The sequence below is a fragment of the Eucalyptus grandis genome, chromosome 5 (genome assembly GCF_016545825.1).
Source record: "Eucalyptus grandis isolate ANBG69807.140 chromosome 5, ASM1654582v1, whole genome shotgun sequence".
Lineage (NCBI taxonomy): Eukaryota > Viridiplantae > Streptophyta > Magnoliopsida > Myrtales > Myrtaceae > Eucalyptus > Eucalyptus grandis.
In genome coordinates, this window is record NC_052616.1 from 28,572,749 (window position 1) to 28,590,217 (window position 17,469).

General features: G+C 39.4%; 2 pseudogenes; both read right to left on the reverse strand.

Moving 5' to 3' along the window:
• Positions 1-1,106: 1,106 nt before the first annotated feature.
• LOC120293807 lies at positions 1,107-12,141 on the reverse strand (annotated as a pseudogene).
• An 851-nt stretch (positions 12,142-12,992) lies between these two features.
• Positions 12,993-14,507, reverse strand: LOC120293808 (annotated as a pseudogene).
• Positions 14,508-17,469: the final 2,962 nt, after the last annotated feature.

A 17,469-nucleotide genomic window follows, 5' to 3' on the forward strand; every position in this document is an offset into this window, starting at 1 on the left:
GAATTCAATCTGCTCTCCTTGCTCCTTCTCTTCCATCCAAAATAGCTTCTACAGGACTAGATCAAGAACATCCGTATGGACTTGGTGTTGTTTCAGTATGACTTCAATGTCACAAAGGTACAGGCACTCCAGAAAACGATGATGAAGTGTGCCACACCCTACAGAAGTTAGAAGACAATGAAAGAAAGGTGGAGGAGAACGAGAGAATCTATCAAGCAGCATTATCCTTTCTACAAGCGAAGCATGATATGGAGAGATGTCTGCTGTAAAAGGTCAACTGGATGCACTTCACCCATGATACGACAATGTCTAAATGGGATGAGAGGATGCTCATTGAACTCAGAGATATAGGTTGAATATCTGAATAACGCTTTGTGTTATTGGCTGTAACAGGTTGGACTTTGAAAATCACATGAGTTTGTCCACATATATATCCTTAAATCCAATTCATAATTGTGTCTTCTTTATTATTGGTTTATTCTCTAGGTAAACTGACAACAATCGACTAATAATGATCGATAACAGAATCCTTTTCCCTCTTTTCTATACTGACCATACTGAGCAAAATATTTGGCCACAAACCTCGAACCCTTTGTCCTCCTGGCGTATCAATATTACAGAGTTTCCACAGGCAGCAATCAACAAGTGCCACTAAGCAACATTCTGCCACAGACTTCACCCTCCTGGTCCTCCTGGGAAACCACCCTACTGGAGTTCCCCACCAAAAGCAATCAATGATAGCAGCTAAGTTGAGCAGCAGATGTATCCTACATCCAACACAATCAGTCACTTCAGAATTTATGGTAAAGCGAACCAGAAGTCCTAAACCTTTTATGCAGAATGTAATCAAGTCTTAAACTTTTCAATTGGTTTAATTAAGTCCCATAGATCTTTTTCAAAAGGCACAATCAAGTCATTTTCAATATACAGTACCTAAAATTGCAATACACGACTTTCTTATTTGGCAGGGGACAGAAAGTAGTATGCTAGTTTTTTGATTTCACAGACATTTGCAAAATTACCTGTGTTTTGGAAAATTACGTGTGTCATCGAGTAGCAGTAAGTTTGACATTACATGAAAGAAGACATGATTACCTCTTTCCTTGCATGTGTCAGTAGCCAACTAATCAATTCCAACTGACAGCACAGGATGGAGCATTATCGTTTTTCTCCTTCCTTTCAAAGAGGCAGCTGAGCAAGTCTAACTTCCCTCAAGAAGATGTTGGCCCTCGTTTCTAGGAAAAGATGGTCATGAGATCCTTCAGAAAGAGGAAGAAGATAACCAAGACAGTCATTTTTCCAGTTGTCTCTGTTGACCCTGAATACTCACTCATGGCCGAGGAGGATCCTGCAGGAAAATTGAATGAGTGAACCACTGAAAATCTTCATATTGGTATGTTTGTTAATGATTAAAGCAGAACGGTATAGCAACTATTGAAATAATGTAGTCAAGAACCAAAAAGATTTGATGGCAAAAAGACAAAATTTCAAACATTATGCATGTTCAGCATAATTTGCTAAAGCAAAAGTGAGAATGCTCGAACAGACAGTTAGAATTTTAAAAAAAGTTCTGAAAATTAGCTGTTGTTTCATTTGATCATTTATTTGTGAACAAGCAAGACAAAGAACTTTAGAATTAGCCATTGGCAATGAATCATGGGACAAGCCTGTCTACTCACCGCAAACTTCCCATCATACGACAAAATCAACTCCACATAGTAGAAAATAAATGCACGTAATGTACCTCTAGAGGACAAGCAATTACCACTAAACTGGCGCCAGTAATCCAACCAAACTTATTAGTTTAAGTTCCATATTAAATCTTTTTACTTGGAAGAACAGGAATAAAATCACAAAATAAATGTAATCAATGTACCTCTTACGGGTAAGCAATTTCAAAAGTACCACTAACCAAACAAACTCATTAGTTTAACAGTAAACTCATGTTCGACCTTACTTGGAAGAACAGGAATACTTTGCTCATTCCTGAAGAAGTTCTGTGGATCAACTGCTGTCTTAACTTTCACCAATCTCTTGAAGTTTTCAGCAAAGTACTTCACCCCGTACAGTGCCTGCTTGTAGCTATTTTCACCATTTCAGTTATCAAAAAGCCCTTCGTGGCTTTTTTGACAGGAGTCATAAAATTATAAAGCTCTCTTATTTTAGCCAGATAAACTTTGCCTCTGCTTCAATTCCATCTTCACTCCAACTGATCGAGTACTGTATTTTAAACAGATTCCCAGCTCGATGAGGAAATGGAGCGTCTGACACAGGGATTTCGCCCATTTTTCCTCCATACGGATTGAACACGAATCCGACCTTTCCCAATTCAATCATCCTATCCCAAAGCAACTCCAGTTCCTCCCCTCGACATCGGTTGCTGCACATAATCTGATTTCTTTTCAAGAAATTCACCCCACTTAGGCATTCTGTCGAGCAGAGCTTCCACGGCCACCACTATCGAAGTCCCCCACCAGAGAGCCGACTCAATCCAGCTCATCTCTGCACAATCCTCTTCTTCAAACCCAATTCCGGAAACTCCTCATTAATCAGTGAAACCAACTATCCGCATTTCCAAGAAAACAGAGCCAAAACAGAGGCATTAACTGTTTTAGCTCCTTTTTGTATCTTGGAACTAACAGGCTGAAGCAAGAGCCTCATGAACAAATCATTATCAGTCCTTGGCGCAATGTTCTGCCACTGATAGACAAGCTCAGTCGCGTTTTCCTGGAATCGTCTTCGCCACTCTAAAACAGTAACCACGTTCGAACAGGACAAGCTTTCACTTATAACCCAATATCACTCCGAAACTCGCCCCACCTCCTCCTCTAATAGCCCAAAACAAATCCTCGCCCATCGAGCTCCTATCAAGAACTCTACCCTCGACATCCACAATCTGCGCGTCGACCACATTATCGCTCGCCAACCCATATTTCCGCAACATGTTCCCGTATCCGCCACCGCTCAAATGCCCACCGACGCCGACGGTCGGGCAAACCCCAGCATTAAACCCATAAAGCCCACTCTTTCCCAGATCCTTAGTACAATTCCCCAATAGTCGCTCCGCTTCCGACCCAAGCAGTCTCTTGTTCGACATCCACATCGACGGACCGAAAATTAAACATGTCGAGAATCAAGAAAGGGGCGCGGGAGACGTAGGAGGTACCTTCGAAGTCGTGCCCGCTGCTCCGGATACGGACCTCCGTGCCGGTCCTCCTGGCGCAGAGAGGACGGCGGACTGGACGTGGGACGGCTGGGAGGAGTGAGGATGAGGAGGGGCTTCGGGGTCGAGGAGGTGCCGAAGCGGCGGTTGCGGATGAGGGACCCGAGGAGGGTCGGGAACGACGAGTTGGTCGGCGCGTGGAGGATCTGGGAGGGTTCTTTGCTGCCGCTGCTGCTGCTGCTGCTGGAGCACCTGGGTGTGGTTGAGGAGGCATTGGAGGAAGGTGTCGTAGAGCGAAGCAGAGGAGGACGAGACGAGGACGAACAGGAGGAGGAGAAGCAGGGGAGAGACAGGGGTCGATGGCGACGGTGGCGTCATCATGGCTAGCTGCTGCTGGCGTGCTGGGTTGAGTCCCGCTCGGCGATACAGTGTCAGTTGTCGGTCGTGGCACGGAGGTGTCGGTGGATCCACGGTCGCGCCGGCGAGACGACATCCTCATCCGGGTTTTTCGAATGGAGGGAAATGTCACCGTCGAGATCTTGAAAAATCAAATGAATCGAATTGCCTACCCGGTCAGCATGTCTGTACAGAGGTCTATACTAGTTTACAGAATCTTAAGCAACTCAACAGAGTTCCTTTGGGGAGGAGAATCAGAATCTTGCTTTAGATGTCCAAGAAGAAAGGCATTTACTTTTTAAAGAATGACGGTGCCTTCCGCATCACCAATTTTCCCTTGAGCCAACTGGCTAACGAGTTTAATTGGTTCCCAAGCGTCAGGGCAGAAGATCGGAAAAGAAGGAACACATATCACCCAGCTTAATCTACAAATCTTATTTTCTCACTTTGAGTCGCTTTGTTTCATCATATATTGGACATTGCTAGAAAGTACTATTTTAAAGAAATTGTTTTCCTGTGTCTTCAACCTTCATCAACACCTCTAGATTTCAGAACTTTGGACCTTAGTGCCAAGCTTGAAATCTCACCCATGGCTAGCGAGGTTCACAACACCCTCACCCTAACTAGGTGAAGCTCGGCTAGCAGCCTTAGTGCTAGGCTTGAAATCTCGATGCTTGGAAGTTACATGATTGCTCAATTTACTGGGTTTCCTTATGAAATTTAGAATCTCACGTGATGCGATATTTCTTGTTGGCAATTCCCATTGAGTTGTATGTCTTAAACTTTTTTTATTTAGAAAAGGTTGGCCATGTTAAATATAAAGGAACAAAGTTGATGGAGAAGAATGGAAACGGCACGTGTTGGAAAGCAATAAACAAAAAGGAAGCAGAGGACTTGGCGATACAGCAAAACTACAAGAAATAATAATCAACGGTAAAGATCTTATAAGAAAGACCAGCCTGGATTGACATCAATGAAGGAGATGCTTAAAATAGTGAATGACCTGGATCGCCAAGTCATAAGATGTAATCGGTTAGGTATATTCTGTTAAGAAGTTGCTGTATTCTGTTTCTCCTTGTAACTGAGTTTTGTTAGTTCTTCATTGAATGTACTTTCTCATTTTTATATAAGAAAGGAAGGAGGAAGATAGAGAGAGAAAGAGAGAGTATGAAAGAGGGAAATTATCATCTTCTACGAATGCTCAGCATTTTCTGTATTAGAGGAAAAGCTTCGAAGAAGGATCAATGGCAGAGGATCGTGATGCAGAAGCTAAACAAGTAAGATAGAACAGAGGAGGTAGAACAGAGAATCTGTACTCTTTACTATCTCAAATACATTGTGTTACAATGATACAATCGACATAATGAGATACAAGTAACTTCCAGAATCAATCATTCGATCTTGATTGAGTTCTTCATTTTCTTCTACTTCTGCTCATCCTCGTATTGCCATCTAGTTCTTCATCTTCACAGGCCACAATGACAATAAGGAAAAAGAAACGAAAGAATAACGATCACAATTTAGATACTTAGAAATACGAGATGATTTATTTATTCCGATTCAGTGTCATAAATTAACTCAATTACTTTGTTTTACTATCAATCTTCCAATTAAATTTAAATCTACATTATGAGAAATTGTAAAATTAACATGATCGAAAGCTATATTTGACTTTTTTGGTGTGTATAAAACTAATTTATTGTGATTTTATACCTGTTGACCACAAAAACTATACAACAAATTTATTAGTTATTTTTTCTTTCTAAGTTCAAAATTCTCAAACCACTTTAGAAATTACTCTGATAATTTTTTTTTTTAATCTCATTATATAAGTTAATGGACTTTATAACACATGTAAAGTGGACGCATATTTGATATGTCCTAATATCACAATCATTTTCATCGAATTACTACTATTTACGATTGAATAACTTATCTCTACGTTTGAGAGAACACAACTGTCATGATTAAACTATTGTTAGGCAAATTCCTTCATTCGAATCATGTTAGAAATGATCGTTTAACCATCTTTATTTCAAGATGAAATAAATATATTGGCAGGTTACAATTGAAATTCTACATAAAATACCTCTTATTTTTGTTCGAGAAAATTAAGAGAGATTGGTACTATCTTTCAGAAAGAAAGATTAATTTGAATGTACTGTGTAAGTAAAACAACCTTTGTTGTTGTTACATACACTTAAAAAAAAGAAGTGAAAGTCCACAATCTACTCTCTCTGCAAAGCATAATTAGTTTCCGTTTTCAGTAAAATGCCGGTTGCTCTTTCCATCTATAGAGAAATGTGTGGCTGCCCTTGCACCAGTACCAGATTAAATAACCGTACAATTATACTGCAACGTCCTTTATTCACCTTCAAATAGTCTAAATAATGAAGTACTATGGCTCCCTGGTCGCTCTTCGCCTTCATTCGATTAAATTTCCTCGACAAGCAAAGAGGATAAGGCCTATTCAGTCTCCAGGTTGCTCACCAAGATAATGCAGCCATCCTTAAGTAAAATGAATGAAGTTTTGAAATCTATTGCAAGTGTCCCCTTCGACATTGACTCTAGTCATTTCTCGAACGAAACTCCAACCACGTGCTTGTTACATGATTAATTAGTTCTTTCATTGAAGGCAGCCCGTCCAACAATTAAATTGAATTGCAATTTGTCCCTCACGTTTGGCCCTTGTCGTAAGTTGCCCTCTCACCTTTTAATATTTGCAATTTACTATAGTCTTGAAACCAATTGCAATATCCTCTTAGTGTTAACTCTGGCCAATTTTCATTAAAGGTCTTCAATTTTAATAATGCTCTAATCTAGCCCGTAAAATAAAAATAATCAGTCAAATAACCAAATATTATATTTCGTTTCAATTATGGCCCCTCAAACTTCTCTGGACTTGAAAAGTAATCATGTAGTCAACCAAAAATTGCATATCATCTTCAAGAAATGACCACTTGCGGCTTGCAATATAGGGAAAGACATTAAGCAAATGAAGAAATGCAGAGAAAAATCTTAACATTACAAGATAAAATACCATATACACTATTTATTAGCAACAAACCAAGTTTTCTCTGTGAGTTTCACTAGTTAAAAAAAGATATGGTACTTTGATACTAACATCACTTTATAAGAAATTTAATTTAAGTATCAAATGCTGATGCAGTGTGACCAAATCATTCTAATTACGTAACTTCTAAGAATTCTTGTGTAAGCAAACTATTTCTAAATCAGTAGAAATGATCTTAAAATTTTTATTACTAAAAACTAGAAAAAAATATTTAAATTAAAAAAGATAAAAAAGACACACGTGAAAGAGAGAGAGAGAGAGAGAGAGAGAGAGAGAGAGAGAGATGAAAGGAGCGGCCAGGGGGTGAGCATTGGTCCAGGGTCAACCCCGAACCGACCTTGACCAGCCCAACCCTATCGGTCTTGGTCCGATTCTTAGGGAGACTGGCCGGTTCTTGATCCTTAAATTCCCCGGACCAAAGACTATGTGCTCGATCCTCGTCCTAGAGTTCCGGTCGTTCCAACCCAACCAACCCGACTATATATCTATTATAATTTTTTTATATAGAGAAACCTTAAAATAAATGGCGTCAACAACATTAAACGGCTCTTTAGTGAGGAGTTCAAGTAATTGTATATTGTTTTTAATAACTTAGGTTTTAATATTTTTTACAAGTGTCAATAATCATAATTTATGAAAGAGGAAAATATTTTTGTGACGAGTCTTCACGCGTCCAAAAAGGCACCTTATGGTATCCTCCTTTAAAATTCGTTTTCTTCTATCTTTTTGTCATCTTAGTCTTAAATTTGCTAAAATTGAAAAAAATAACTTCTCCGCTCACCACTTGACACTCACCTCGCTCGCTTTGGGTCACTCGTACCACTCGCGCCGATACTCGCTGGCTTGTTGCTCCCTCGCCGACATTCGATACTCATTATGTTTGACGCTACCCCACTTGACCCTCACTGCTTCCCTTTCTTAGCTGACCTTACTCATCATCGAACCCATTGAGTTGATACGGTCCTCGATTTCCATTTCAAGGAGTACAAAAAAATAAAATAAAAAATTATTGGTTAGTCCTAGGTTGACTTTGAAACTCAACCGAGCATATTGGGTCAATCCCCCCTCAATCGTTTTTTAAGGAGTATGAAAAATGAAATAAAAAATTATTAGTTGGTCCTGTTGATCTCGAAACTGCACAAACCCATTGGGCTTGGTCCGATCCTCGCCCCAAGCTCACAGGGTCGGTCCCTGGTCTCAAAATTGATGGCCAACATCACATGTGCGGGTTGGCCCTGGTGACATGGGGAGGCCACCAACCCTGACCACGCCACCCTACGCGCCAGCATGGTGGCCCCACCGCTAGTAGAGACTACACTAGACCACACGCATGTATCGAGCAACGGCTGGACAACTCGCTTATGTAGCCTAGGTCGATGTCGGAGAGATTAGATCAAAAAATTGGTCGAGATTAGCGTCAATGTGGTTCTGAAACTCATTAAAATATTATATGGAGAAAGTGGAAAACCATTGAAAGATTAGGGTTTACTCGTCAAAACCTGGGGGAAAATTTTTAATTCGCGGTTTATTGATGGGCGGACTAGCCCTCCATATGAGAGCAAAGTAATCACGTGAAAAGCACTTATTCAGAGCTCCAATTGTAAATTGATTGTACTCAATGCCAGCGTGACATTGCAACTATTTCCAAGATTTCAAGAGAATACTAGTAAAAATACAATAAGTTTAAAACTTTTGAACATTTTTTCCTCATTGTATCGAGAGATTATTTCCTCATTCAAAATAAAGTATGTTTGGTTCTTGTTTTCATAAAGCGAAAATGTTCAATCAAAGTCTTCAACTTTTTTATCCTCACAACATTTTTGTTTGTCTAATTTTTTTTCATTTTAATAAGTTATTGTAATAGCTAACTATGAATCTGCTCGCCATTGGTGATTGGACGAATTGGTTAATATTGTACTAGAAGTATAAAGTAGACCTATTAAGATGAGTTATAAACCCATCTCTCAACCTATTTTTGGTGGGCTAACTTGTTGGTTTTATTCAATAAATGGATCATAAATGAGTTTAGAATAGTAAAATTCAAAATAATATGGGTACTAAGTGGATTCACAATTTACTGGGCCTAACCCATCTCTATAACTCTTCACTATTTCTTATACTCAGTTGATCCTATCTTTTACCTAGAGAGAGAGAGCATTTTAAGTGGAGAACCTTGCTTAGAAAATGACATCTAGACAGCAAGCAGGAGGTGGCATTTGTCGTCCCTCTCAAGATGACTCAAAGTGATCGCCATGTCTAATCGGAGATTATAAAGCCAGAATGCCAAAGTTGATCCAAGGGATGCCTTGAGCTAAAGGTCCTTATAGAAACTTCAAATGGGCTCCCCAAAACACTAGCAAAACACATTTGTATTTTGCCCAAAGACTTTTTCAGTGCTACCAGACATGGGTCGTCAAACCGTCGTCTGATTTGGTGTGGGTTGCACAGTGGCTGGCATTGGCCCAACTCTCTCTCTCTCTCTCTCTCTCTCTCTCTCTCTCTCTCTATAATGTTCTGATATTTTTATGCTTCGCTGGCCAATTGTCTAGTTAGCACTAGGTGGGTATAATCTATATTGGAATCGGTATCTCTATTACAGTTAAAAGGACCAAGAAATAATTAGGAGTTCATAGACCCAATCGACCAAAGAAAAAATTGAGGAAAAAGTACCCCAAAAAAAAAATAAAGTCCTAAACTTATTGCATTATCAATTCAGTTATTAACCTTTCAATAGTGTCAATTTTAGTACTAAGCATGTTCACAATTTTCCAATTGAATCCATCCAACTTAATTTAAGCCAAAATTACCGACATGAATGTCGTCATCCTACATTACATAATCGGGCTTTTTAATTTTTTTTTTTTTTGCCTTTTTTCTCTCTCTCTCTCTCTCTTTCCCTTCTCTCGCCTGTGGCCAATCGTTGTTTACCGACCACTAGCCATGACCGGCAAAAGCAAGGGCCCTCCTCACCAAATTTAACGCTCTCACTCCTACCTAGGTGAAACCAACCCTCACTAGCCATGGCTTGTAGCCAATGGCCAACAATTGACCACTAGCAGAAAAAAAAAAATTAAAACATAAAAATATATAATTATTTTAAAAAAATCCACAATAATGCTAGTCATACCTTGTAAGATGTTCAAGCGCACATTAATAGCTTCCAGTCTAAATTGGCTAGATAAACTCTACTTGCAAAAATGAAAAGGTTTACCACAAAACCAGTACAATTGAAAATTTTAAAACTTACTTTGTACATATACAATAAGTTCGAAACTTTTTTTTGATACTTTTCCCAAAAATTTCAACAATATGATAAATATTTTGTAAAAATTGGTCAATATTAACATAAAGGTGGCTTTGAAACTTATTTAAATATTCCAAGGGGAACAATGAAAAATTAGGGAGCTACTTGCACAAGTGCCAAAAATTTGGGGAGTAAATTGTATTCACCATTTTGGTTGCACAGATGTGTTCTCCATAAAAGAGCAAATCAGTCACTTGATAAGCACGTGCAAGGAGCACCAGCAGAAAAAATGGTTATAGGCATTGCAACCGATTTCAAGACTTTATGGGTAACATTGCTAAAATTGAAAAGTCAAGGCGTAGTTTAGAGACAAATATCGAAATCTGAGGGACATAATGTAATTCACCTAGCATGAGATGAGAGAGGAGAGAGGAGGGGAGTGTATGATGAAATGAATGAACAGATTTTTAGGGTTTTGCTATGTTATAAAAGATCTGATCGCGTCTAATAATAGTTTTTGGGGCCACATCACCTATCAAGATTGAGGAGGTGGAGTGGTTTGGTCATTAACAAGCCAGGTTGGATACCTAGATTGGTCTCCCTCAGCATCTTTAGTAACTCCTATCTTTGAAACATAAGACATGGGAATAATTCGAAATTGGTTGTACTGGAAAATAACCCGGTTCAACAAGGAACCGGTTCCATCGATTCCCAACTGAATTAAATGGATATTAGCGCGAATAATCTTCGCATCCTCTTAAATATGATCGACTATTCATAGAGATTGTGACAACCTGACTCCAAGGCATAGAGGGATGGACTGAAATTGCCTTGGCAGTACGCGAGTGAGGCCAAGAGCATGTCTCCCGTCCCACGTTGCTTAGGGGGAGTCCTAGGCTTGTTTATAAAAGGCCAGGGTCCTTTTAATCAGATAATGCTGTTTTTCACGTACGCTTCGCTGCACTAAAAACAAAGCCATGAGGGAGGACGGGCCGGTGGCGTGCCTCCAAAGCGGGACAATATTATGGCTTAGGTGAGGGATGGCCCTCGCCCCCGCATAACACGTTTTAAAGACGGTAACTCAAATTGTCAAAAGCGGCATAATATTATACAGCCGAGGCCCCTCATTGCATAGAGATTTTTGTTGACTTTATCATTTACGTTAAAAGTTTTCCATAGCACTCTCGCCAAACGTAATTTCATTCTTGCAAAGTAAATTCTCTCGATTCAAGCCGGTAGCATGGTTTATTCGACAGAATAATCCTATAAAATGCTGAAAAGGTCAACCTTCTTCGCTTCCTGAGCTGATTCTTCTTCTTTGTTCCTATACACCATCAGTGGAGCTGCAACTTGGTCCATCATCAACTTGGTTTATCATCGAATGAGTGATCTAAACCGTGTAAATATTGTTGGATATTTCAATAGTTTTAAACGGTTTAAATTGTCATCAATTTATAAGGGTTTTTGTCTGTCATTACTATAAAACGGTTTTGTAACATTTTATAATAATTATAAAACGGTAATGTCATGACTTATAGGGCTATGTAACATTTGATTTATTTCTTCATAAAACCTCCATTATTTAATAATGTTTTTGTAACGGTTTCTTAACAGCTCTTTTCTTGTTTGAATATAAATTAAACTTCAAACCACGATCTTTGAATAAACATCGAATTCTCATATCTTTCCTTTTCATTTCGCTAGGTTATATATATAATGTTGCTCATGTTCCTTCTAATATTTAGTGCGGAATATAAAAGAACATATGTTATATCTTTGGTGGATAGCCACTAAAACTTTACTCTGAGAAGCAAAATTATCTTTAAAGATAGTGTTCGCACACTTCAGCCAATTTATCTTATTTGTGCATCTTTTTCGATAGATTTCCAACAATTATAGTTATTTTTCATATTTTCCAATATTTTTCTAACAAATATAGCCATACATTCGAATTACTTTAGTCCTCCCTTACTGAGCTTAAATGAACCTCTGGTCATATTTTGAACAAAGAGCTTCTTTTGACACCGCAACTTCAGCAAATGTTAAATGTCCATTTAAAGCTAAACCGCTAAGTCACCGCCATACCTGGTTGTCCTTAAAGTTAAAGATCGTTTCCTCAACCAAAACATGTGCATGATCAAAGATGACATTCAGCTCTTGACGAAACAGAGCACAAGCTTGCTTCAGTGAAAACGACCTCCTCGACAGAAAACCAGAGGTGGCGCGCGTTGTCGCCGCGATCAAGATGACTGGCATGATCGCCATTGTCGATCGTAGTTCATTTGTTTCGCTATGGAGACACAAAACACAGACGATGGCAATTGCAAAGTTGGTAACGAGATGCTCCGGTCACCAATGTTCTAGGCGAGGGTTATACACCCATCCGTCACCGCCCTCTCACCGAGGACGAAGAAAATAATTAGGAGTTTATAGGACTACAAGCAGGAAAAACTCTATCCAAATAAGTGATCTTCATCTTCAAGAAAATGCAAATCACAGTTATTGTCTAGCAAAAAGAATGGAAACTTCAATAGCTATACACACCCAATAATTTTGCAAACTCGAATCTGGCAACTCTAAAAGAGCAAAGAAAATCAAAAAGCTTAGAGGACCACCCTTTTGTTCTCTAATCTCACTGTAAGAATCACTCCCCTCAAATTCCAAACCAAAAAGAATTAAGTACATAACAAATTCTCACTGAAGCCAAAACATGTGACAATCTCCACCTATAGTCTTTCCATCCTCAAAAGCTGGAGCACTTCTTGGTCTTGTACCGGTACAGGACCTGCTTCTGCTTGGCGGAGACGTTCTCGATCGTGAGGACAATCTTCCTGAGCTCGTTGTTCCTGAAGGTGTTGCGGATCGGCTCCTCGCTCGGCGCCATCTTCTTTCCTTCTGGACAATGATCGTGTACGACCCCTCGTCAATCGGCACGAACTCTTCCTTGTAGTTCACCTCCCAGCCCAGCACCGTGATGTCCCACAGCAATGTGTTTCCGGTCTGTTGCAGCATATCAATCAAATACATCAATAAGCAGGCCACTCTGATAAAACGAGGAGTTGTTTTTGGTGGATTTGATTTGCCATGTAAGATCATTAGAACAGAAAGCAAAAAGATTACCCTTCGATCGGTAGCTCGATGGTTTCGGTCGATCCGGCCTTAACGGTGAGCTCAGACACAGAGCCATCCTCACTCGAGAACTCGAAATCCTTCTCCCTCTTGAACCCGCCGTACTGAACCGGTATCTCCTCGGCCGGGATGTACCTGGAGACAGAGCAGAGGTTAGAAGTCTTGTATGCGATTTCGAGGTTTAGGATCAGGATCTTGTAGCTTCTTTTTTGAAACAATTCAGAAAACATCTGAGGCCCACGCTCAGGTAAACTAATTCTCTAACGAAATGTCATTCAAATTGGTAAGGGTGGACAGTAAATACTTACTTGAGCAAGGTTTTGGTGACCTTGCCGGGGCGAGCGACGAGGAATTTGCTCTTGGTTCTTTGGGTAAGGAACGGGGAGATGAGGGCATTGAGTGCATAGTACCAGAAAGGAGCATTGATGAAAATCTGCCATGACATGAAACGCATTACACATCTCAGCAGGAATTCCACATCGAAAAAGGCCTAATGAGCAGGTGAAGATGGGGAAAAACTTACATTCCTCGCCACCAGCTCTGGATAATTGTCCTGGAAGAGGTGGATGGCGCGCTGGTCGTGACCCGAGCTCTTCTTCGCCGGCCCCGGCGAGTTCTTCAGATCGTTGATCTGGAGCAGCGACGAGACGCCGCCGGGCTTCAGGTCGAGCTTCTTGATGCCCTGCTCCATCAGCTGCACCCTCCACCTCAGGAACCGTTCGCGGTTCTCCTCGGTGCCGAGCGCCGGTAGAGCCCCGCGTCCCTGAACACGCCGTAGACGTTGTAGCACACGGGGTGGCCCTCGCGGTCGGTGCCGTCCCAGTACGCGGCCGCGCTCAATCCGGAGTCGACGGCCTCGCCGAGGGCCGAGTCCACGCCGGACTCCTTCCTCCACCGGAGGGTCTTCTTGAGCATCTCGAAGGCCTCGTTCACCTTGAACTCTCTGGCCCTCAAGAACTTCAGCAGGACCACGTTGGTCTCCTCTGCACCTTGCTCGGAAGCAGCGGGACTCCCATAGAGCGATCTCCCTGTCCACTTCCACGCATTGTCCCTCCTCCTCTCTTCCTTCTTCTCCTCCTCCTTCTTCTCCTCCTCCTCCTCGCCTCCTCGGCGTCGCCGCCGCCCTCCTCCACCTTCTCGGCCTCCTCGGGCTTTTCCTTCTCGGCGGCGCTCTCGTCGCAGGGCGCCGCTTCCTCCTTTTGGCCTTCTTCTTCTCCTCGGGCTTCGAAGAGAGCGTCCCCGAGGATGGCGTCCCGAGCTTGGACCGGAGCTCGTTCAGGGCCTTCCTCTCGAACTCCTTGAGATCGGAGAGGAAATTGCTCTCCTCCCTGTACGAAGCGCTCTTTTTCGACGGCCTTGACCGCCTCGTCCGGCGCCTCCGCCTCGCCGCCTTGATCGATCACGACCTCCTTGGTCTCTTCGGCCACCTTCTTGGCCTCTTCCCGAGGAGGGGCTGCAGCAACATCATGGGCCATCTGGGTAGCTACAGGCTCAACAGTCATGGTGGATGAATAATTCTTGAAACTGGAATATCAAAAGGAAAGCTCAAATGGAAAGAGAGGAAATGAAAGAACACTCTCTCTCTCTCTCTCTCTCTCTCTCTCTCTCTCTCTCTGCTGTTCCCTGTTGGGTATGTGTTGGGCTTGCTGTCTGAGATTGGCAGTTATATAGTCTTAGAGAGGTATAGAGTTAAGCAAGAATGGTGTGAAAATAAGTAGAGAGGGGAAATGGGGGAAACCCTAGGGCAACGGTCACATACCTGGATCCACCTCACGTTCATAGGAGCCGTTGGGCTTGGGATTCTCTCTCTCTCTCCTCTCCCGATGTTGTCTGGAGGACAGCAAAAGCAAGCAAAGCAGCAAAGCGTGAATAACAATCATTTCCATGGGACCACGCTTGATAACCTTTGTCTTTCCTTCTCCTTTTTACCATTTTGATGAAAAAATTCATACATCGGAAAATGTACACCTTTTTCTTGTTTAGTTACTTAATAAGCATTTATGATCTCTCGTTCACAAAAACAAATTACCAATGACATTTAAAAATTGAATGCATTTTCCATGGAAAGACGATAGAAAGTCAGGTTGAATCCAAATCTTAATTCATTACACCCTTTAACTATATTTGGTCGTCTAGATTTCTAACCAGGATCTTAATAAGATTAAAAATTTTGTTATATCATATATACTATTTTGTAGATCACAATAATAAAGTCGTATATATTTATATGGATTTAATTATGATAGGACTGAGATAAGAATTAAGAAATGTATCCACTATTTAGTGAATCGCCGTAATAAAATCGAATATATTCACAATATATCATATATATTATATGGTATAAGTAGCATATCAATATATACACGGATTTCTAATTATGATAGGATTTGATATAATAGGAAATGTATCAACTGTTTAGTGAATCACAGTAATAAAGTCAAATATTTTTACAATCATATATATTATATGGTATAAGCAATATATCGATAAATGAAAGTAAAAGTTCATAAACGAAAATGGTAAAAATCTCTTATAATACTTTCGCCTATTTTTTATTTATTTATTTATTTATTTATTTTTAAATGTTTCCTTCTTTTTTATTTCCTTTTTCCCCATCATCATTCTCTAATAAAAATTATTAAGTAGTAAATTGAACTAATATACCTAATATCTAATAAACATAAATTTATAATTACCTATTGAATTTATTTTATAAGATAGAATTAAATTCAACTATAAAAATAAAAAAATAAGATTAAATTAAAAAATAATTTTTTTAATATTTTGAATTTCTCATATTAGAATTCAAATATTATTTATATTGAAATATAATTTTAATTTTATTGATTTAAGAAATTTTTTTATTCAAGAAAAATAACTATCCTATTATAAATATTAGAAATCATATCACCTTTATCTCACATCTCTTATGGGACAATTTTATTTTATATCCCTATTATATCCAATTTTATCCTTTTTGAGCAAGCATTAAACCCGGGATCCTATCCTGAAATGTATCTTAACTATTAAACGCAACCTTTATAGTTATAACCAAGTTGCAAGATAATTTTAGGTTTTACTTACAATATCTTAATTCTTAGAGGGTCGGAACAAGTTTGAGATTTATTTAGTGGGAATATAAAATCTGAAATGTCTGTATCCTGACTGTCAAACACATTATGTTGTTTAACTTATTTCGTCAACTTTAGGTGGTCTTTTGGATCTCCACGTGCGTGATATTATTTAAGATCAGTCTCAGGTTTGGAGCGGGGTCGAGATATGTTACCATACGTGGAGTCCTTATTTCAAACTAGTTTAGTTTAGCCATCTCAAATTCACCCGATTGCAATTTCTAATTTTTTACTATTGAGAAATGAGGATAATAGGTGATTATTTTATTTTGCGTTCGATCCAACAAAAGAAATCATCTTCCATTACCTCCATTTTCTTTCGGCTTAACGGGATTGCTTCGACTTCCTTCTCATGGGGTCGAGATTTGGGATCCAAGATTATTGCTAAAGTCTTCGGCTCTAGCCCTCAAATGTTGCTATTAATAGGGCCTTATGTTAGGAGTTGAGGCTGAATTATGTTAAAATATAGTAGGGATAATATAAAAAGTATAGATTCAATTAGTAAAAGAAAAAAATGGTCATTTGATTAATTCAAAATGAAAAAAAGAACCTTGTTTCTTATTATCTAATCAACATTAAAATATCCAATTATTTTGAAGATGTTAAGTAGCAACAAACATATAATTGAGAAACAGACCAAACCTCTACATCACTATGTTTACGTATCTTCTATAATATCCAATATTTATTGGAAATTCTATTTTCTATATTCAATATTCAAATGATATGAATCCATATTCATTACGAATAGTTAACAATGAATAGTTCATATCAATGTAAAAGATCCCAGCGTTTACAAAGTTCTTGTGCATGCACATGAACAATTTCTATTATTTTTTAGCCCACTTAGCTCAGAGGTTAGAGCATCATCTATGCAAATATGACAATTCAATCTTTAAAACTACGTCATTATCCATTTAGTGATGAATTACAAGCACTCAAGGGAATGAATTAATGAGTTTATGGTGATTTGACCTAGGTCATCCCTAATCAAACTAGCTTCTCAATTGCCAATCTTTAGCTGCCAAAAATTAGACCTAACCAGGATTGACCACTTGATGGTCGAGTCGAGTCCCTAGTTGCCTACCCCATTTCTCAAAGGTTGAACCTAATCACCTATTGCCCAATCTGTGTCCTAACAATCAAACTCAAGTCTCTAGCAAGCAATCCCATGTCTATTCTTTTAAAAGTATAGCTAGATTCCAAATTCTGCCAATTGAATTTCATGTAAATTGATGAAATTTCTGCTACTTAAGGAAAAATTGATATATATGTAGGAAAAAATTGATGAAGCGTTCAGTTCTTGGAATTTGTAAAGTGTGATACCAGCATA